Here is a 22,896-nt window from a genome sequence, read left to right on the forward strand (position 1 = left end):
CTTTGTTCGCAGTCACTGAGAATCATCCAAAAGTCAATATCTAAAAATCAATTGACAAAAATTGTTTGTGCAGTTTACAGGGAGTGGTCATCCTGGAATTTTCCACGACTATCCCCTACAGACTGTCAGAGGGAAAAAAAAACGTGCAAACACCACCGATCACTCATGTGCCTGTCAGCGGGGGATTCTGCCTGCTGATTGTCTACTCAAGCTCTACATCAAAGGCAACATCTATCACAGCTGTTGCAGAGCGAACGAGAATACTGCAGTAAATATATGTAATGAATGATTATCTCGATGTTAAACAGAGTGGCAGATGTATCAATGCAGTTATGCCTCGATTTTTGGCACATTTTAAATTAATTAAATGTTTGCACCAAAAAAAAAAAAACATTGTTATTCGACATGCTCGTGACGCATACCTAGAATATGGCTCTCCAGTCGTGACATGCACCAGATTTATCATTGGTGTGCGAAAGTTTTGTGAAGCAAAATACTGTTCTAAATTACACAACCCAATAGGTGGTGTAAAAGAAGGGAAAGAAACACACATGTGCCAAGATGCACCAAACCTATCAAACTGCGTGCTAGGCATTAAAAACATTGGGGCATCTTCAGCCTAACATTTTTAAGCCATTATTAATAAATCAGCCCCAAAGTGTCCTCATTATTAGGTGATTTAGTTGGACAGTGACATAATTTTCATAATTTAGCCTCTGTACACCACAATGGATTTTAAACAAAGCAATAAAGATCTGATAGAAGTGTTGAGTTTCAGCTTTAATTCGCTTAACACAAATATTACATTAACCGTTTAGAAATGACAGCCATTTTTACACAGTCCTTCCATTTTTACAGGCTCAAAAGTAATAGGACAAACTAACAGAATTATAAATATAAGTATTATTTCTGATTAGATGCAAATCGTTTGTAGTCGTCAATGACTGGCTAAAGTCTGGAACCAATGGACATCACCAAATGTTGAGATCCCGCCCTTGAGGTGCTTTCCTTTATTGCAGCGGTCTTCAGTTGTTGCATGTTTGCGGGTCCTTCTGCCTTCAGTTTTGTATTTGGAAATGAAAAGCTCAATCGGGTTGAGGTCAGGTGACTCGGTTATTGAAGAAATCTCCACTTCTTTGTCTTAAGAAGCTCTTGAGTTGCTTTCGCAGTATGTTTTGGGTCATTATCTATCTGTACTGTGAAGCGTTGTCCTATCACTTTTGTAGCATTTCACTGAAATCTGAGCAGAAGGTCTCAGTCTAAACACTTCTGATCTCATCCTGCTACTTCTATCTGTAGTCACATCGTCAGTAAACACAAGTGACTAATTTCCATCGACAGCCATACATGCCCATGTCATAATCCTGCCTCAACCACGTGTGAGAGATGATGTGGTATGCTTCGGATCATGTGCCCTTCCTTTCCTTCTCCATGCTGTTCTCTTTCCATCATTCTGGAACAAGTTCGTTCATATTGGTGTCATCTGTCCAAAGAATCTTGTTCCGGAACCTGATGGCTTTTTTAGATTTTTCCAGGCAAAGTGTAATCTGGCCTTTGTGTTCTTGAGTATTACCAATACCAGTGGTTTGAATCTTGAGATAAATTTATTTCCAATCATGAAGGCATCTCTTAATTGTAGACTTTGACAAGGATACGCCTAGATGTTGTGAAGGGAAAGAATTCTGTGATGATCCACATTAGTTGTCTTCCATGGTCCTCCAGGTATTTTGGCGTTGCAGAGCTCCCAGTGCATTCCTTCTGTTTGTTGTTGATTGGGCCGCTCCTAAAGTTAATTCAATCTCTCCTATGAACTGTAAAAACCAACTTAATGGTGGCCTCCTTCACTCCCATTGACACCTATTTGGACCGCATATTAAGGGTATGTTCACACGGCCCATTTTCAACAGTTTTTCGGCCCATAAACCCCTCGAAAAACGGCTAATAATACGGGGGGCTGAACGCCACCAAACATCGGCCCATTGATTTAAATGGAAAAAAACACATTTCATTTGTAAAAACGGTGCTTAAAAATGCCCCATAAAAAAGAAGAGCATGACACTTCTTGAGCCGTTTTTGGAGCGGTTTTTCATTGTCTCAATAGAAAAACAGCTCCAAAAAGAAGACTGTATCACACATGATAGGCTTAGCTACAGGGCCCAGCGGACAGTATCACACATGGTAGGCTTAGATACAGGGCCTGTGTGTGATACGGTCTGCTGGGCCCTGTCTCGAAGCCTAGCCCAAGGTAGGCTTAGATACAGCAGACAGTAATCTGGGCCCTGTATCTAAGGCTAACGCATGACAGCCTTAGATACAGGGCCCTAGCAGGCAGAAATTGTATAACCTTTTAGTCCACCCCCCGCAGGGCTATCAGGAACTTGGACGGGCTTAGATACAGGGCCCGCGGACAGTATCACACATACCAAAAGTCCACCGAAGTGCTACATAAGAAGCATGGGACTTCCGGGGTCTGTGTCTGGCAGCTCTATAGAAAATGAATGGAGCACCGATCACGTTTGTGTGCATGCGTGAGCAGCGCTTCATTAATTTCTATGGAGATGCCAGACACATAAGCCGGACAAAGACCACCGGAAGTCCCAAGCTTCTCATGGAGTACTTCGGGGGACTTTCGTTTCCCCGTTCTCCTTATCTCTGGGGGTCCCAGCGGTTGCACCCCCCCCAGCGATCACACACGTATCCCTTATGCTGTGGATAGGGGATAAATGTGTTTTGTGGGACAACCCCTTTAAATATAAGGGCGACAATACGCTCAGATTTCCCACTTACTTGTAACCTCCCTACCACATGCAGCCATGTCCTCACTCATTACGAATAAAACATATGCAGTTTCATATGGGTTTATATAAAATGGTGAAAATGTCTTTCTAAGAAAGCAAATGACATAAGAAAAGCAAACAAATGCACAAAAATCCTAACATAATGTGGAAAGCTGAAGATCACTCCACACATCATAGCAAACTCATTACAAAGCTGCATCAGCGGCCGTATTTATTTATACATGTTAATTTAAATCCCCCTGCCTGGAAGAGAGGAACGCATACTGTAGGACAATGACTGTTCCCTCTCAAATAAATAGTTTAATGGGATTAAAACTACTAGGTAGATATTAAGGAGGCTCTGTCACCAGAGTATAAGTGCCCTATCTCCTACATAATGTGATCGGTGCTGTAATGTAGATAAGAGTGGTTTTTATTTTGAAAAACTATCATTTTTTAGCAAGTTATGAGCAATTTTAGATTTATGCTAATTTGTTTCTTAATGACCAACTGGGCGTGTTTTTACTTTTGGCCAAGTGGGCATTGTAAAGAGAAGTGTATAACTCTGACCAAATCAGGGTCATACACTTCTCATTGTTCCAGCCCAGCATGATCCACAGCCCATTGTTACAGTGTGATTGTGCAGTGAAAGAAGCTGGGCTGGAACAATGAGAAGTGTATGATGCGGATTGATCAGCATCATACACTCTGTACAACGCCCAGTTGGTAAAAAGTAAAAACACGCCCAGTTGGTCATTAAGAATCGAATTAGCATAAATCTAAAATTGCTCATAACTTGAAAAACGATAATTTTTGAGCAAAATAAAAACCACTGCTGTTATCTACATTACAGCGCCGATCAGATTATGTAGGAGATAGGGCACTTAAAGAGGCTCTGTCACCACATTATAACAAATACAACAGAATCCTTCTGAGAACTACTGTAACAACAAAGAAGCGGAGGACATAGGGATTGGTGGGATTTTCAAAGAGAGGGTGCATGCATCCCGTGATCACAATTTTGAGTGTGGGTATTCAAAGAGAGAATGACAACCTCAGACCACTAAGGCGCCATTCTAATTGGGCACATCAAACAGATGCTGGATGAGCAGAGGAAAAGTGGTCTCTGGGAGATTAAAAATTTGTAGCGTTAAGATTCGATTTAAAGAGGCTCTGTCACCAGATTTTGCAACCCCTATCTGCTATTGCAGCAGATCGGCGCTGCAATGTAGATTACAGTAACGTTTTTATTTTTAAAAAAACGAGCATTTTTGGCCAAGTTATGACCATTTTCGTATTTATGCAAATGAGGCTTGCAAAAGTACAACTGGGCGTGTTGAAAAGTAAAAGTACAAGTGGGCGTGTATTATGTGCATACATCGGGGCGTGTTTACTACTTTTACTAGCTGGGCGTTGTGTATAGAAGTATCATCCACTTCTCTTCAGAATGCCCAGCTTCTGGCAGTGCAGACACAGCGTGTTCTCGAGAGATCATGCTGTGTCGTCACTCACAGGTCCTGCATCGTGTCAGACGAGCGAGGACACCGGCACCAGAGGCTAAAGATGATTCTGCAGCAGCATCGGCGTTTGCAGGTAAGTCGATGTAGCTACTTACCTGCAAACGCTGATGCTGCTGCAGAATCAACTGTAGCCTTTGGTGCCGACACGATGCAGGACCTGTGAGTGACGTCACAGATCTGCACTGCCAGAAGCTGGGCGTTCTGAAGAGAAGTGGCTGATACTTCTCGTCAGAAAGCCCAGCTAGTAAAAGTTGTAAACACGCCCCGATGTACGCACATAATACACGCCCAGTTGTACTTTTACTTTTCAACACGCCCAGTTGTACTTTTGCAAGCCTCATTTGCATAAATACGAAAATGGTCATAACTTGGCCAAAAATGCTCGTTTTTTAAAAATAAAAACTGTTACTGTAATCTACATTGCAGCGCCTATCTGCTGCAATAGCAGATGGGGGTTGCAAAATCTGGTGACAGAGCCTCTTTAAGCATTCCGGTTCTTGGAGACCCCACCAGTGCGGTTACCAGACTGGACCGAACCTCCGGCACCATTCGCTCCCAGAGGAGGCCCGTATGCGGATTATGGGTCCCGTCCTCCGACCAGGAGCGGAGCCACCCGAACTGCGAACCTCGGAACGTCGACCTCCACGCAGAGACCGAGGGTCAGGGCCCGTTGACTCCCATCCCTCTGGACGACGCTCGCCGTGGAGGGACTGAATGCTCGCCGACACCTTTTATGTGGACTTTTTCCTGTACTTTTTGCCTTTTCCTTCTCCCTTTTTTCCCACAGGGTTCTTGGAGGACTGTCAGGAACACATTGCTGGTACTGCCATATAGCCAGTTGAACTACTGTGGGTCTGGGGGGCGGGAAGGTTCACACCTGTTGGGGGATGTTTTAACTGGTTTAACGGCTCTAACTGTTTCACCTGCCTAATCTGTGTCATCACGTAGGGGAAGGTGGGTGCTGGGAATGTTAACTGTTGATAGGGCGAGTTCGGGGCTTCAAGGCGCTTTAGTTAATTGAATTATCTAGTTGACACTTTCATTGCTGACACGCTGTTAACGCACTCCGGTCTTTCCTCGTTCCCTATTAGGGTTCCGTGTAGCTGTGTCGTGTTTGAAGGCTTTCTGCGGGCGACACAGCTCGCGTTGAGTAGTGGAGAGGTATTGTACTCCGACTTTAGAGAGCTTGCGTTTGATACATTAGGTTCTACCACTCCTGTGTAGGAGCTCGTTCTTTTTCTTCTTCTCCTTTCTCTCTCCTTCCCCCTCTGTCCATCCCTAAAAACTCCGCTACCATGTCTGACATTACCGTTGTCTCCCTAAATGCACAGGGTTTGAATGTTCCGAAAAAGAGGTCCTCCATTCTCCGTCTTCTGTGGAAAAGAAAAGCGCACGCGGCCTTTCTGCAGGAAACTCACTTCCGGGCAGACTGCATCCCGAAGCTCACAGACGCTAACTACCCCGATGGGTATCGTAGTACGTCCCCTGACTCCAAGACCAAGGGAGTCTCCATCCTGGTCTCCCGTTCCCTTCACTGGGAACACGTGGACACCTGCACAGATGAAGCGGGACGGTACGTTTTCGTGAAGGGTAAGCTGGATAATGCACTGTACACACTGGCCTCATACTATCTCCCTAACTCTGGTCAGGTTGCCTACCTGGACAGAGTTTTGAGGGCTCTGGATGGCTTTCTGGAAGGCACCCTAGTCCTGGGGGGGGGGGGGGATTTAAAAGTCACCCTAGACCCCGTCTTAGGCACATCACGAGGGCACTCCTCCCTATCCAGGGCAGCGCATCGGCGTATACGACGACTGCTGCATGAACACCAACTTGTTGACGCGTGGCGGGTTTTGCATCCCTCAGTCAAGGACTACACGTACTACTCGGCACCACACAATTCCTACTCCAGGTTAGATGACTTTTTCCTGCGTCATGCACATCTCCCTAGCCTTACATCATCCTCAATAGATGACATAACGATATCTGACCATGCCCTTATTACCCTCACCTTAGCTCGTCCAATGGCCCACCCTCACTCTTGGCAGTGGCGACTGAACGAGTCGCTCCTGCAGGATACGACAGTGGTCTCCGATGTACGCCGAGACCTGGTGGAGTACTTTGACAAAAATGACACACCGGGGATGGATCCTTTTTGTATATGGGAGGCGCATAAATGTGTGGTGCGCGGGTCCCTTATACGAATGGGAGCCAAACTTAAGAAGGAGCGGACAGCCCACCTTAGAGACCCACTGTCCCGAATACATAGACAGGAACAGTCCCATAAGGTATCACAGGACCGGTTATTAGGGGCAGAATTGGGGCAATTGAGGGAGCAGGTACGTTCACTCTGTCTTGCCAAGGCGAAGGCCACCCTAGTTAAATGTAGACAACATTTTTACGAATTCAGTAATAAACCCAGTAGGACCTTGGCCCGTGCCCTCTGGAAAACCCGCTTGCGTACATACGTTACACACATCCTAGGCACACATAATGAACGACTGCAACTCCCACATGACATTTCAGAGGCCTTCCGTGCTTATTATCACTCCCTCTACAACCTCCCAAAGTCACCCTCCTCACAGGACGGCGGTAGCCAACTGGAGAAGATCGAGGAGTATCTTCGATCCTCCGGGATGAAATCCATCCCACTGGACGATATTGCGTTCTTAGAGGCCCCCATCTCCCCAGAGGAGTTGTCATGGGCACTGAAAGACTCACCCACGGGGAAGGCCCCGGGACCAGACGGCCTGTCCCTGCCTTACTATAAGACATACTCAGACGTGCTCACACCTCATTTCATCCGGGCCTTTAATTCGCTTACCGAGGGGGGCTCCATCCCTGGGGATACGTTGAGGGCGCACATCACGGTTATACCCAAGGAGGGGAAGGACCCATCCCTATGCCAGAGTTATCGTCCTATTTCTCTACTGGATGTAGATTTGAAACTCTTTGCGAAGATTATGGCATATCGGTTGTCTCCGCTCCTTCATAACGTGATACATACTGACCAAGTGGGTTTTATGCCCTTATGGTAAGCGAGAGATAACACCACGCGGGCAATTAATTTAATGTACCAGGCGGCAGTCTCGTCACACCCCACTTGTTTTTTGTCAACGGACGCGGAAAAGGCTTTCGACAGGGTCAGCTGGGACTTTATGTTGGCCACTTTACGACATATAGGAATAGGGACTCATATGATGTCCTGGATCTCTGGTCTCTATTCCTCCCCGTCGGCTCAGGTGAAGGTCAATGGGCACCTCTCATCCTCCATTAGGATCACCAACGGTACACGACAAGACTGCCCCTTATCTCCACTGATCTTCATTTTATGCTTGGAACCCTTGTTGTGTCATATCCGCTCCAACCCAGACATTACAGGCTTGGACCTGGGAGGCAAATCCCATAAGGTTGCCGCATACGCGGACGATCTACTGTTCTTCCTCACAGCCCCTAGAATTTCCTTGCCCAACCTGATGGCGGAGTTGAGAAGATACTCGAGATTATCCAACTTCAAAATAAACTACCAGAAGTCAGAGGCTCTTAACATCTCGTTAACCCCAGACTCTGGTTACTGACCTGTCGGAGTCCTTTTCTTTCAAGTGGGCAAGGGACTCCCTTAAATACCTGGGAGTCCGACTTCCCAGTGATCTATCTCGCCTTCATGCGGTGAACTTTCCCTTGCTTCTTCAACGTATAAAGGCGGACCTGGACTCTTGGACGTCGGGCACCTTCACCCGGTTTGGTAGGTGTGCGATTTTTAAAATGAACATTTTACCACGGATTCTGTATCTCCTACAGGCCCTACCGATACAGATCCCGCGCCCGTTCTTTCAATCTCCGCTGTCCCTGGTGCACAAATTCATATGGGCAGGGAAACCGGCACGTATCGCCCGATCCTTGCTTTTTCGTGTAAAGAGGGAGGGGGGCATTGGTCTATCGGACTTTGTCTCCTATCATCACGCCTCCCACTTGGCACGAATCTTAGACTGGTTCCGGCACGGCGGGATAAAAGAATGGGTATCTATGGAACAGGCTTTTATGACAATCCCCTTGCAGGCACTACCTTGGTTGGGCAGACATGTTCCCCGGGTCGCGGACACACCCGACAATAGGCCCCACCCTTCAAGTCGCAGCACGGGTGTTTCCTCGGGCAGAGTTCTCGCCGTCCCCCTCCCTGCTATTTCCGATTTTAGGCAATCCTGCCTTTCCACCGGGACTGGATAGTGGCCCATTTCAAGTATGGTTGAGGGCGGGTAACGGACAGGCTATACATTTTCAGCAGGATGGGAGGTGGATGTCGAGCGCTCAAATACGGTCTGTCGAATCCGGTCCCTTTCTCGGCATGGCAAGTTACCCAGTTGCGACATTTCCTGGCGTCATTGGACCATCCTGGAGTGCAACTACGAGACTGCTCCTCGTTTGAACTCCTATGTACGGGCACGATCCGTCACTCGTTATCCAGACTCTATACGCTCTTGATCTCACCCTCCAATTTGCCTCCACCCCCTTACCTGCTTAGCTGGGAGAGGGACTTGGGCGAAACATTCACCCCTGAACAACAGGAACGCTTGTTCACCATGACACATAAGTCCTCCATGGCCAGTAGATTTCAGGAGGCAGGGTTCAAGATTCTGTCCCGTTGGTATAGGGCGCCTTCCAGATTGCATGAAATGATCCCGGCGGCCTCGCCATTATGCTGGAGATGTGGGGACCATGTGGGTACAATCATGCATATTTTGTGGGACTGCCCACTCCTGACTAGGTTCTGGTCCGAGGTGTGGCGCATTTCCTCCAAATTTACGGATTTCCCCCTCCCGCGATCCCCAGGCCTCTTCCTGCTTCATTTGTGTGAGGTCCCCCTGTCCTCGTATAGACGCTTGGTAGTTCGACACCTGGTGAACGCGGCTAGGGCGTGTGTTCCTGCACTGTGGAGACAGTCCTGTCCCCCGACAGTAGGCATGTGGTTCGGCAAGATTCAGGAGATCATGAGAATGGAGGACCTCACGGCATCAATGAAGGGGACCCATGCCTCCTTCCTAAAAACATGGCGTGATTGGAATACAAGACCATCATGGCCTCGTGAATTCCCACCTAGATCCGATGTGTCAGGTCAGTTCCCCCCCTTTTTTTTTTTCCCTCTCCGTTTTTCCTCTCCCTCTCACTGTCTCTGCTTTTCTTTCCTCCTTTTAATGTTCTCATGCTCTCTTCTGGAATACCATGCACGGCTGCGGGTTCAGGGTGCATATCGGAGATTCCTTAAACATTTGTCTCCAGCGACATGGTACTCTCAGGTGACCCCATGCACTTATGTGATGCTGATAACTGACATGTGACCTGTTGAATGTTTTGCACTGCCATTTTCGAACTATGTTGTGTATACTTTGAACGTTTTGTGATACAAAATTAAAATAAAAGAATTTATTAAAAAAAAAAAGAAGATTTAATTTAATATATCTATGGAATCCATGAAACAAATGCAATGAATTGACTGGTTGCTGTGGACACCTCCTCTAGTTTTTACAACTAGCCTCACTGTGTTAAATGCCTTAAAGAGACTCTGTCACCACATTATAAGTGGCCTATCTCCTACATAAGGAGATCGGCACTATAATGCAGGTGACAGTAGTGCTTTTTATTTAGAAAAACTATCTATTATCACCACATTAGGAGCTTTATGCTAATTAGCTTCTTAATGCCCAAGTGGGCATGTTTTTACTTTAGACCAAGTGGGCGTTGTACAGAGGAGTGTATGACGCTGACCAATCAGTGACGAATCAGCGTCATGCACTTCGTTAGTTTAGTCAGCGCATAGTGACACTGCGTTGTTCGCTATGTGCTGTCTTATACTGACATATTAACGTTACTGAAGTATTTAGACAGTGAATAGACATTCCTTCCAGCCGGGACGGGATGTCTATTCACCATCCCGGCACTTCGTTAACGTTTGTTTGGTACTTACAGCAGAGCAAAGCGTAATCTCGCTGTAACCTGTCATTTACAGCGAGATCTCGCGAGATTACGCTTGCTCTGCTGTAAGTACCAAACAAACGTTAACGAAGTGAAGGGATTGTGAACAGACATCCCGTCCTGTCTGGAAGGAATGTCTACTCAAGGTCTAAACACTTCAGTAACGTTAATGTGTCAGTATAAGGCTGGGTTCACACGACCTATTTTCAGGCGTAAACGAGGCGTATTATGCCTCGATTTACGCCTGAAAATACGGCTCCAATACGTCGGCAAACATCTTCCCATTCATTTGAATGGGTTTGCCAACGTACTGTGCCGACGACCTGTCATTTACGCGTCGTCGTTTGACAGCTGTCAAACGACGACGCGTAAAAATACAGCCTCGTCAAAAGAAGTGCAGGACACTTCTTTGGACGTTTTTGGAGCCGTTTTCTCATAGACTCCAATGAAAACGGACGTAAAAAACGCCTCGAAAACGGCGCGAAAAACTCGAGTTGCTCAAAGAACGTCTGAAAATCAGGGGCTGTTTTCCCTTGAAAACAGCTTCGTATTTTCAGACGTTTTTGATCACTACGTGTGCACATACCCTAAGACAGCACATAGTGAACAACGCAGTGTCACTATGCGCTGTCTAAATGAATGGAGAGAAGTGCATGACGCTGATTGGTCAGCGTCATACACTCCTCTGTACAACGCCCACTTGGTCTAAAGTAAAAACACGCCCAGTTGGGCATTAAGAAGCTAATCAGCATAAAGTTAAAATCGCTAATAACGTGGTAAAAATAGATAATTTTTCTAAATAAAAAGCACTGCTGATACATATATTATAGCGCCCATCTCCTTATGTAGGAGATAGGGCACTTATAACGTGGTGACAGTCTCTTTAACACCTATTTTCTACTTTGTTGGTGATCGGTTTTCAGATCATTATACATTATTCTGGTGTGATTAGAGTCTTCTTGTGGTAGATGACAAGGGGGACAACACAAATGTGACACTTAAATAGGACCTGTTCCTCTGGTATTCCTCCTAGAATAAACTAACCACTAAAGGGGGTTTTACACTGACGATTATCGGGCAGACCAGCGTTCGTTGCCAATAATTGCCCTGTGTAAACAGGGCAGTGTTCAGCAGATGAATGAGCAAACTCTCGATCATCTGCTGATAGAAGATTATCGTTGTCAGCAGCACATCTCCCCGTGTAAACAGGGAGACTTGCTGCCGACATGATGATGTATGTGGACGAGCTATCGGAGTAACAACCGCTCATCCCCATCAGTATCTCCGTGTGACAGGAGCAAACGAGCGCCGATCAACCATGTCTCGTCGATCTGCGCTCGCTGCACCGGCCGGTGTAAAAGGGCCTTTAGTGTTACCAGTTGGAGGGGTGTCCCGACACAGACTGACAATGACCAATCAGTGCTGACAGTAACAGACTAGGGACACACCCCATTGACAAGGAGAATGGTAACATCCAGTTGTCAATGTATTCAAACATTTCTAGGAGGAGTAACAGGAATAGCACAATGCAATATGTTCCAGAATTGTTATTTCATGGGGAATAGAAGTATGTACTAAAATAGACATGTCAGGAGAGGTGACAGGCCCTCTTTAAAACCTCAAACCCCCTACTTTAAAGCACTTTGTTTATTTCGTGCATGAATTAACCTTAAGTAGAAAAGGCCAGAGGTTATTGCTTGAAGCTTTAAGGAATTTTAAGGTTAATAGCAAAGAAAAAAAAAAAAAAAACACACACAATGGAGCCACACTTGTAATTTAGAGAAACGTCTGTCATCACACTGGTCGCACCAATGACGAATCACTAATGACTTTACAGGTATTAAGTATCTGTGGAAAATTGTGGAGGAGACTGTAAGGCCAAGTCAGAATGAACTTATTCCATAGGAAATTAAAATACAATGACCATACATAAATAAATACTTTCATAAATACATTGCATCGTTTGCACCTATGTAACCACCATCACCGTTCTTGACATAAGACCTGCCTCACATTGCTTACAAACATGTGATATTGTCTTCTTGTATATATGTTGCACTCTGAGGAAGCGAGTCTGTACGGCGCCGCATGGCGTCCTTCACATACCAGAACCCCCTAATGCTGGTCATACATATTAGATTAAAGGGGTTTTTCCATCTTGGACTTTTGATATGCCATAAATGTCCAATAGATGCGCGTCCCACCTCTGAGATCCACACATAGCTCTAGAACAGGGCCCCTTGAGCCCCATCCTACCATGTCCTGCTCCCGCTGCTCTCCAGCCACTGACTGACAAGGTGGACAGGAGTACGGAAACAGCCAAGCTCACTGAGCAATGCTGTTTCTAGAACTCTCATATGGACGTGGGACCCACATCTGTCAGGACATTTATGGCATATCCTGTGGATAATGTTTTGTATGTATGGTGGTCTCCTGACTGCTCCCTGATGGCAGACGTCAGGTAAACAATGATTGGGTATGTTGGATTTCATTCTTTTGTTGTGCTGCTGCCAGAGGGGTCTGGCTTGTGTCCCTCTGTGCAAATATGCACATTCGGCCAAGGTGGGAGGTCAGCCGACAGCTGTCTTATGTGTATGGCCAGCTTAAGTCTTAACAAGTACCCATATGATATTTATCCTTCTGTCTGTACCAACATGACACCAGCAGCTCATTTCTATTTATCTATGCAGATCTGCTGACAGAATCTATCAGTCAATTTCTAGCTCTCTGACAGCTGCGGGACTGTGAGCATTTTCTTCTGCAGGGGGTCTCATCAGTGAAGGGTCTGTAGGACGATCACTTTGATATCATCGTTCTTAATTGCAAATACAATAAATTAGCTGGAAAAAAGTAAATAAAAGCTATCCAGCATTTTCATCTATTGCATTAGCAGGAGGAAAAAGTGAATAGAAGAGTTTAACAGGCTAACTATTCAATGGCCACACAACTTCATGATAAATGCCTTACAAAACTGGAACATCCTCTCATCGTCCCAGCTGTACAATCTCACTTTCCATGAAGTCATCAAAATAGATTTCTGATTACATATGCGATTTGCAATGAGTTTAGAAGAACACATTTCCAGTGCAACTATTGCATCTAATCCTTTTAGAGGAACATTCACCTTCACTGTTTAAAATGGGTTATCCACTAGCACACATGACATGCACAGAGTGAGGTCCCCCATTATGTGCCCCCTCTATGGCTGTACTATAAGCCAGAACACAGAAGGGGGGCATTTGGGGCTACACAGCAGAATAGCTCCAGTGATCTATGGAACGTTTCTACGCATCTGAAATTCAGGGTTGCATCTTTGTAGACTGCTTTGTAGCAGAATTAAAAATGGGAGAAAACTACAGGTGACAGGATAGTACAACGCAGTCGTACGGCACTCTGTGTGCGGTCATACAATGCTCCATTAGATGTCATAGCTCTATAGATATTATTTAATATGGCATGAGAAACCGCAACCTACCATCTTGTTTTCTGCTGGATACGTCTCTGTATATAAAAAAAAATAAAAAATAAAAAAATAGGAAAAAATGCCCCAATAATCCCACTAAACGGATTCACCATACAGTTGCACTGCACTTCCAATGTGCAGCATTAGGCTAGGAATGAATTTCAACATGCCAAACCTTTGCTTCCTGGGGAGATCAGCACTGGCATAGGTGTCAGGCAGCAACTTATCTCCACATCCCAATTGAATTAAACCTTCACGTTTGGCCCCGGTGTACAGGTTTACAGATCAAGAGAGACAGCTGCTGGCTGAACTTGATTAAAGGCCCTGTTACACTGACCTATAAGTGGCCGGTACAGCGAGCGCCAATCAACGAGACATCGTTGATCGGTGCCGATTTGCTCCTGTCACACGGCGCTATGGATGGGGACGAGCGGTCATTACTTTGATCGCTTGTCCCCATACATTATCATCGTGTTGGCAGCGTGACTCCTGTTTACACACGGAGATGTGCTGCCGACAACGATAATATTTTACTTTTTTTAAAACAATACGATCAGCAGATTATGGAGCGTTTGCTCGTTCATCTGCTGGTCTCTGCCCTGTTTACACTGTGCAATTATCGTCAACGAGCGTTCTAAGAACACACATCTGCCCGATAATCGCCCAGTGTAAAACCGCCTTAAGTGTTAATAGAGGATGCTTGGGCAGAAATTATGTACATTTTGGGGTAATACAGTGGGTTCGCAAGGATTTAATACTATGTAAAACTATTTGAGCAATGGATACCACAGGTCTCATGAAAAATACCCCAAGTAGTAAAGACTCCTATAAAACAGGCGATGTGCCAGCCCTGACCTTTCATACATATCCTCTATTGTTATAGAAGAAAATTCTGTCTTTAGACATTGAAAAAAATCATAGTCCCACAAATGATCTATCAAGCTACACCCCCTCCTGTTTGAAAGACATAATTTAAGGCCTAATTCACACAGTTGGGTTTTTTTGACAAGCAGAAAAAAAAATCTGCCTCAAAATTCTTACAGGAATTCTGAGGCAGATTTTCAATTGCCAGCATTTTTGGACGCTTGGAATCTAATGCAAAACGTAAATGAAAAATAAAGCTCAAAATGAGAGTTGCAGGATTTTTCTGCCTACCATTAAATTCAATGGGAGGTCAGAGTTGGAAACTACTGGAAGAAAGAGCAAAGCCACCTGGGAAAAAAAGGCCTCTGCCTTCTATTAACATCAATGGGAGGCGATTTGGGACGTTTTTGGTGCTGACTCCAATGCTTTTTCCGCGTCAAAAATCAGCACCAAAAAATCTCCATTTGAAATTAACACTAATACACCTGCCCCAATCTACTTCTGTAATTTTTGAAAGGGTAACTTTCAGAAAACTTCTGACATGTCATAGCGATATGTCAGAAGTTTTCATCGCTGGGGGTCAGAGAATTGAGACCTCCATTGATCGCTGAAATGAAACGGCAGAAGCGCTAGGGTGAGCGCTGTGCCGCTTCCGTTCTGATCGGCTTTTCTTGGAGAGCCAAGCAGTTGTTGTATGGGCCCATAGACTTTCTATTGAGCCTGTAGACCAACTGCTCGGCTTTCCGAGAAAAGGCGTTCAGAAACCAAGCGGACCAGCGCTCACGCGAGCACTTCGGCCGATTCGTTTTACCGATCAGTGGGGGTCGCGGAACGATCACATGTCAAAAGTTTTCTGAACGTTTACTTACCCTTTAACCCCAAGATCCAGTTGATAATTGGGAGAATGGCACAAAGTTTCACCACTACTACAATAAACACATTTACAGTGGTTTTGGCCATTAAAGTGAAGTACCAGGCTTGCTGCCGTTGGATTTAAAAAAAAAAAAGTTTTAAAAAGTCCTAAAAAATGTGCAGCTCTTGCCATGTTACCTGATACGTAGCAATTAATGTGGATCTGTCATCAGACCAAACTGCACTTTGTAAGGGCAGCATGGTGTGGGGACAAGTCAGCTCTCTTCTTAGCCAAAAGGGCACAAAAAAAAGTATTGTACAGTTTGGCTAATAGCAGCTGGCAAAGAATACAGCGGACTGATTGGCTGACTGCTGTATGTGGATAATCACCGCTGAGAGGCGGGGGGAAAGCGCTTACCTTATGAATACGCCGGACTTACATAGGGCAGCATAGTCTGATGACAGATCTACTTTAATACCGGCCAATAACGTTTTCTCTCAAAGCTCGGAGAAGGCAGCATACTGACTGCTTCCCCCTGCGCCAACACAAATGTCTGTTTTCTTGCAGTTTTCAATGCTACTACTCAAAGCAGAAGTTTTATATTTAAAAAAAAAAAAGTGACATTTCCACTGTACTCCATTAGTCAACACCTAGAGAACTACAGGTCAGTGGCCATTTACTTTATAAGAGAGATGGTGAAATGGCCAGATTGTGAATTCAATAAGGATCTAGGGCATTGCAAATGGAAAGTTAGGGTATGTTCACACGCACTAATTACGGACGAAATTCGGGCATTTTTGCCCCGAATTACGTCCGAAAATAGCGCTGACAAACATCTGCCCATTTAAAGCAATGGGCAGACGTTTGTCTGTTCACACGAGGCGTAGTTTACGCGCCGCTGTCAAATGACGGCGCGTAAATAGACGCCCGCGTCAAAGAAGTGACCTGTCACTTCTTTGGCCGTAATTGGAGCCGTTATTTATTGACTCCAATGAATAGCAGCGCCAATTACGTCCGTAATGGACGCGGCGTTCAAGCGCCTGCACATGCCGTTACGGCTGAAATTACGGGGATGTTTTCAGGCTGAAACATCCCCGTAATTTCATCCGTTACGGACGCCCTCGTGTGAACATACCCTTAGTTGGGAGCCACATAAGGCTATACAGATGTTTAGCAAACTGTTTTTTTTAGATTGCAGTTGTAATAATTGTGGGTGTAATATATATACTCCTATATATCTCCATCTATCACCATCCATAGATGGGACAATTTTGGTTTCAAACAATAAAAAATAAGAATATTTTTCTTTAGGGTATTTCAAAATAAAAGGAGTATCTCAAAGTTTAGGCTGTGTCACCAAAGGGCAAGACCTGCACTTCTGACCCCAGTAGTTCACAGGGGAATGTAACATTTTAACGCACTTTTTCGTTACTGAAGACAATGTGGTAAATTTGATACAAAACGCATAGGCCTTATGCACGCGGTCATATTAATAATCCGTAATACAACACTTATAGCCTGCTATGGACACATACGTTTCCTCTTATTTCATACAGGGGTGCACATGAGGTTTTTTTTCTCTGATGGATTTATATTGAGTCTGTGGGGAAAGAAAGTATTTACATATTCCAACATGCCAAATTACGTTTTCCATATGCCATCATGCCAATAATGTCATAATAAGGTGTTCTTTCCTACAAGTTTGGCATCTAGGGGGCAATACAAGACAAGTGCAAGGTGCCTGAATGTGTTCCGCAAAATGGTGCATCCGTAATATGAAATGTAATTTGCCATGTATAAAATCGGAGGCACACTGAGATACAGTTTGTGCGCTGTAGAACAGATCCGCACCACACATATCAGTAATACGGCCATCTGCATGAACCCATAGACGCTCTGAAATGGGAATTAATGTGTCATCACAATGAATAATAATTTACTACCACTGTCAGACGGCACATACAGCTCATGACTCCACCATAACCATCAACCTATAAAAAAGGCGCATAAATTTCAGACTGAATGGATTTAATGGTAACCTGTCATCGACATTATACTGCTCTTACTGAGGCATTACACGATGATTTCAGCGGTCGGTCAGATTTGCTAAAGTAAAGCGGTTTTTGAGAACTTACAGAACAGGTGAGAATTGGTTTCTTTTTGAGCAATTTTCCTGCTCCTTGCAATTTTTTATTTTTTTTTTAAATCCTGGACAACCCTTTTAAAGCGGTTTTCCAGTTATAAGAAATTGATAGCCTATCCTCAGGATCGCCCATAAATATCTGATCGCTGAGAGTCAGACTCTCGGCACCCCAACTGTTGTTTTGAAGGGGCTGCAGCACTCATGCGAGCGCTGCTTCCCCTGTCGTGCGAGCGCTGCTTCCCCTGTCGTGCGAGCGCTGCTTCCCCTGTCGTGCGAGCGCTGCTTCCCCTGTCGTGCGAGCGCTGCTTCCCCTGTCGTGCGAGCGCTGCTTCCCCTGCACTGCTGTCACTGCTCGTACTGTGAATCGCATCAGACTTGTAGCCTCCTATTAAAGCGCTACTGTGAAACACTGCTACAATACTAAATTCACATTGTGTTCTATATTTTCTTTAAGCTAGAGCTTTTGTCTATACAGTAACATACACCTGTCAATGACTGCTATTGAAAAAAACAAACAAAAAAAAAAAACATATACCGCCATATAGTGGCCTCATGCACATGACCGTATCCGCAAATACTGACCGTAAATACGGTTCCATATTGCTTTATAGTCATCAGCGACGTACCCATTTCTGCCGAATGGTATCCGCAAATACGGTCCGTAGGGCATCCGTATATATATACGGATCCGCAAAAAAAAAAAAAGAGGCCTAGTTAGGCCCCATGCACACAAACGCGCTTTTGCGGCCGCAATTCCTCCAAAAATACACGGGAGAATTGTGGCCCCATTCATTCCTATGGGGCCATGCATACGACATTGGTTTTCACGGTCCATGCATGGCCCCGGAGCCCGAGCCACAGAAAGAACGGGCAAGCCTTATTACGGCCGTGTTCTGTGGTCCGGGCTTATTGAAAATAATGGGCGCGGCCATGTGCACGGCCCGCGATTTGCGGGCGGCTCGCGGCTGTCACTCCGTGGCCGGCTGACCCGGAAATCACGGCCGTGCACATGGCTACGGTCATGTGCATGAGGCCTGAATGGGAAATCCCCTTTGTTTCGCTTAGCAACACTTCTGTATTTGTGGATGGCTATCAGTATTTGCGGACGCACCTCCATAGCCATACGCAATTTTGGCTTCATCCATAGACTTCAATGGAGGAGTCCGTGCCGTAATTGCGGTACAAGAACGGACATGCTCCATAATTCCCAGCACGGTTCTGAGGCACGGACACTCATCCATAGCGATACGGAAATGCGTCCGCGTTCAATGGAAGTGAATGGGTCCGTTTAGGAGGACCATAATTGCGGTCCGCAAAAACTGAGGTTTTTTTACGGTCGTGTGCATGGGGCCTCAAGTGGTTGTCAAGGATTGGAAAAACATGGCTGCTTTCTTTCAAAAACAGCATCAGACAATCCACGGACAGGTGTGGTGCTGTTAGGCTATGTTCACACGGGGTCTTTTGCCGAGTTTTTTGACGCGGAAACCGCGTCGCAAAACTCGGCAGAAACGGCCCGAGAACGCCTCCCATTGATTTCAATGGGAGGCGTCGGCGTCTTTTTCCCGCGAGCAGTAAAACTGCCTCGCGGGAAAAAGAAGCGACATGCCCTATCTTCGGGCGCTTCCGCCTCCGACCTCCCATTGACTTCAATGGGAGGCATTAGAAAGCGTATATCTCGCTGTTTTATGCCCGCGGCGCTCAATGGCCGCGGGCGAAAAACGGCGCGATAATTGCTGTTCACACGGAGTATTTTGGGGGAGGAATATCTGCCTCAAAATTCCGTTTGGAACTTTGAGGCAGATATTCCTCTCCCTGCACGCCGATTTTCGCGGCAATTATCGCGCCGTTTTTCGCCCGCGGCCATTGAGCGCCGCGGGCATAAAACAGCGAGAAATACGCTTTCTCCTGCCTCCCATTGAAGTCAATGGGAGGTCGGAGGCGGAAGCGCCCGAAGATAGGGCATGTCGCTTCTTTTTCCCGCGAGGCAGTTTTACTGCTCGCGGGAAAAAGACGCCGACGCCTCCCATTGAAATCAATGGGAGGCGTTCTCGGGCCGTTTCTGCCGAGTTTTGTGACGCGGTTTCCGCATCAAAAAACTCGGCAAAATACCCCGTGTGAACATAGCCTTAGGCCCTGTTCACACAGAGTTTTTTTGACGAGTTTTTTGACGCGGAAACCGCACCGCAAAACTCCTCAAAAACCGCCCGAAAATGGCTCCCATTGATTTCAATGGGAGTTGGACGAGTTTTTTTTAAACGCGTCGCGGTAAAAAGAAGCGTCATGACCCATCTTGAGGCGGTTTCCGCCTCCAAAACCCCATTTCAAATCAGTCAGAAAGAGGAAAAAAACGCCTCGACAAGTGTTTTGACGAGTTTTTGTCAAACCACTGTGCAAAAAACGTCTGGAGCAGTTTTTGCAGGAGGAATTTTCCTTCTGCAAAAAACTCTGTGTGAACATAGCCTTGGTACAGTTGGGGCTGCAAAATGTATACTGGCAAAACGTATGCAAAAAGGACGCCTTTTATTGCATACATTTGGCCAATTAAGTCTATGGGCATGTTGTTATATATATTGTAAGATTTTCCCGGCACATACACCGATGGCGAACTACAGATGTGATTTTTAATCGAGCCTTAAAAGGAGTTTTCAGGGATTTTGATATTGATCGCCTATCATTAGGATAGGCCATTAAAGGGGTATTCCGGTTACAACAAGTTACCCCCTATCCGTAGGGGAAGGGGTAACTTGCTGATCGGTGGGTATCAGACAGCTCGGACCCCCCACAGTTTATAAGAACGGGGAGCCCGAAGTTGCCAGAAGCCCAAGTTTGAACCGATGGGCAGGTCGCTCATGCACACTGCTGCTCCATTCATTCTCTATGGCAGCGCCGGAAAAAGCTGAACACTGCACTTGGCTATCCCCGGCGCTCCCATAGAGAATGAACGGAGCAGCAGTGCGCATAAGCGACCTGCCCATCGGTTCAAACTTGGGGTAGGGGCAACTTCTGGCTCCCCATTCTCGTAAACGCTGGAGTCCTAGCTGTCGGACACCCACTGATCAGCAAGTTATCCCTTAACATATGGATAGGGGGTAACTTGTAACTGGAATACCAGATTGGTAGGGGTCCGACTCCCAACACCCACACCGATTACCTAATTAAATGGGCCACGGGGGGAGGGGGAGTGGGGGGGGGGACGACACTCAAATTTGCTGATTATGTACCAGGCACAGCTCCGTATATTTGGTAGTGGCCGTTTCTAGTATTGCAGTTCAGTCCCATTCGCCTGAATGGGATTGAGTTGCAGTACTAGGCACAGCTACTACCAAAGGTTACATAGTTACATAGTCTGTACGGTTGAAAAAAGACACATGTCCATCAAGTTCAACCAAGGGATGGGAAAGGGGAAGTAAAAAATTTCTACACATAGGAGCTAATATTTTTCTCTTCTAGGAAATTATCTAAGCCTTTTTTAAAGCCATCTACTGTCCCTACTGCGACCAGCTCCTGCGGTAGACTATTCCATAGATTCACAGTTCTCACAGTAAAGAAGCCTTGTCGCCTCTGCAGGTTGAACCTTTTTTTCTCCAGACGGAGGGAGTGCCCCCTTGTTTTTTGAGGGGGTTTTACAAGGAACAGGATTTCACCATATTTTTTGTATGCGCCATTAATATATTTATATAAGTTAATCATGTCCCCCCTTAGTCGTCTTTTTTCAAGGCTAAATAGGTTTAGTTTGTTTAATCTTTCCTCATAACTTAGATTCTCCATGCCCCTTATTAGCTTCGTTGCTCTTCTTTGTATTTTTTCCAACTCCAGGGCATCCTTTCTATGAACTGGAGCCCAGAACTGGACTGCATATTCCAGATGAGGCCTCACTAATGCTTTGTAAAGTGGTAATATTACCTCCCTGTCCCGTGAGTCCATGCCTCTTTTGATACACGACAATATTTTGCTGGCCTTTGAAGCAGCTGATTGACACTGCATGCTGAAATTTAGTTTATGATTTACAAGTACACCCAGATCCTTCTCAACAATTGACTCCCCCAGTGTAGCTCCCCCTAGGACATATGACGCATGCAGGTTGTTCGTACCCAGATGCATAACTTTACATTTATCTACATTAAACTTCATTTGCCAAGTGGACGCCCAAACACTTAGTTTGTTTAAATCCGCTTGCAATTCACAAACATCTTCCATAGTCTGAACTATATTACATATCTTGGTGTCATCTGCAAAAATAGAAATAGTGCTATTAATCCCATCCTCTATATCATTAATAAATAAGTTGAATAATAGTGGTCCCAGCACTGAACCCTGGGGTACACCACTTATAACTGGGGACCATTCAGAGTAGGAATCATTGACCACAACTCTCTGGATACGGTCCTTGAGCCAATTCTCAATCCAGTTACAAACGATACTTTCTAAACCTATAGTCCTTAATTTACCCATTAGGCGTCTATGGGGGACAGTGTCAAATGCCTTTGCAAAGTCCAAAAACACTATATCCACAGCGGCCCCTCTGTCTAGGCTTCTGCTTACCTCTTCATAAAAACAAATCCGGTTGGTTTGACAGCTTCTGTCCTTTGTAAAACCATGCTGGCTGTCACTTATAATACTATTTGTTGTCACATAATTCTGTATATAGTCCCTCAATAGCCCCTCAAACATTTTCCCCACAATTGATGTTAAGCTTACTTGTCTATAATTACCCGGCGAAGACCTAGAGCCCTTTTTGAAAATAGGCACCACATTTGCCCTGCGCCAGTCCCTTGGCACTATACCACTCATGAGAGACTCTCTAAATATTATGAAGAGGGGGACAGAAATAACTGAACTAAGCTCTTTAAGAACTCTAGGGTGTAACCCATCTGGTCCCGGGGCCTTGTGTACATTTATTTTATTTAATTTAGCTTGGACCATATCTACATTCATCCAATTCAGTATATCAACTGATATATTAACAGCACTGGCACCAGCTACATCAGCTGCTCCTTCTTCTGTTGTATATACAGAGCTAAAGAACCCATTTAGTAACTCTGCCTTCTCTTGATCCCCTGTGATCAACTCCCCATTACCATTATCTAGGGGTCCTACATGTTCAGACCTGGGCTTTTTTGCATTTATATGCTTGAAGAATTTTTTAGGATTTGTTTTACTATCCTTGGCCACCTGCCTTTCATTTTGTATTTTTGCTGATTTTATTACATTTTTACAGATTTTATTAAGCTCTTTATATTTTACAAAGGCTGCAGATGTACCCTCAGATTTGTATTTTTTAAATGCCCTTTTTTTGTCATGTATTGCCC

At 45.3% G+C, this 22,896-nt stretch overlaps 1 protein-coding gene across 2 annotated transcripts in view; it reads right to left on the bottom strand.

The window, feature by feature from the left end:
- Positions 1 to 22,896, bottom strand: part of LHFPL2 (LHFPL tetraspan subfamily member 2) — a 169,324-nt gene that overhangs the window by 143,990 nt on the left and 2,438 nt on the right. The window lies entirely within an intron of this gene.

The sequence above is a fragment of the Rhinoderma darwinii genome, chromosome 1 (assembly GCF_050947455.1).
Source record: "Rhinoderma darwinii isolate aRhiDar2 chromosome 1, aRhiDar2.hap1, whole genome shotgun sequence".
NCBI classification, from domain to species: Eukaryota; Metazoa; Chordata; class Amphibia; order Anura; family Rhinodermatidae; genus Rhinoderma; species Rhinoderma darwinii.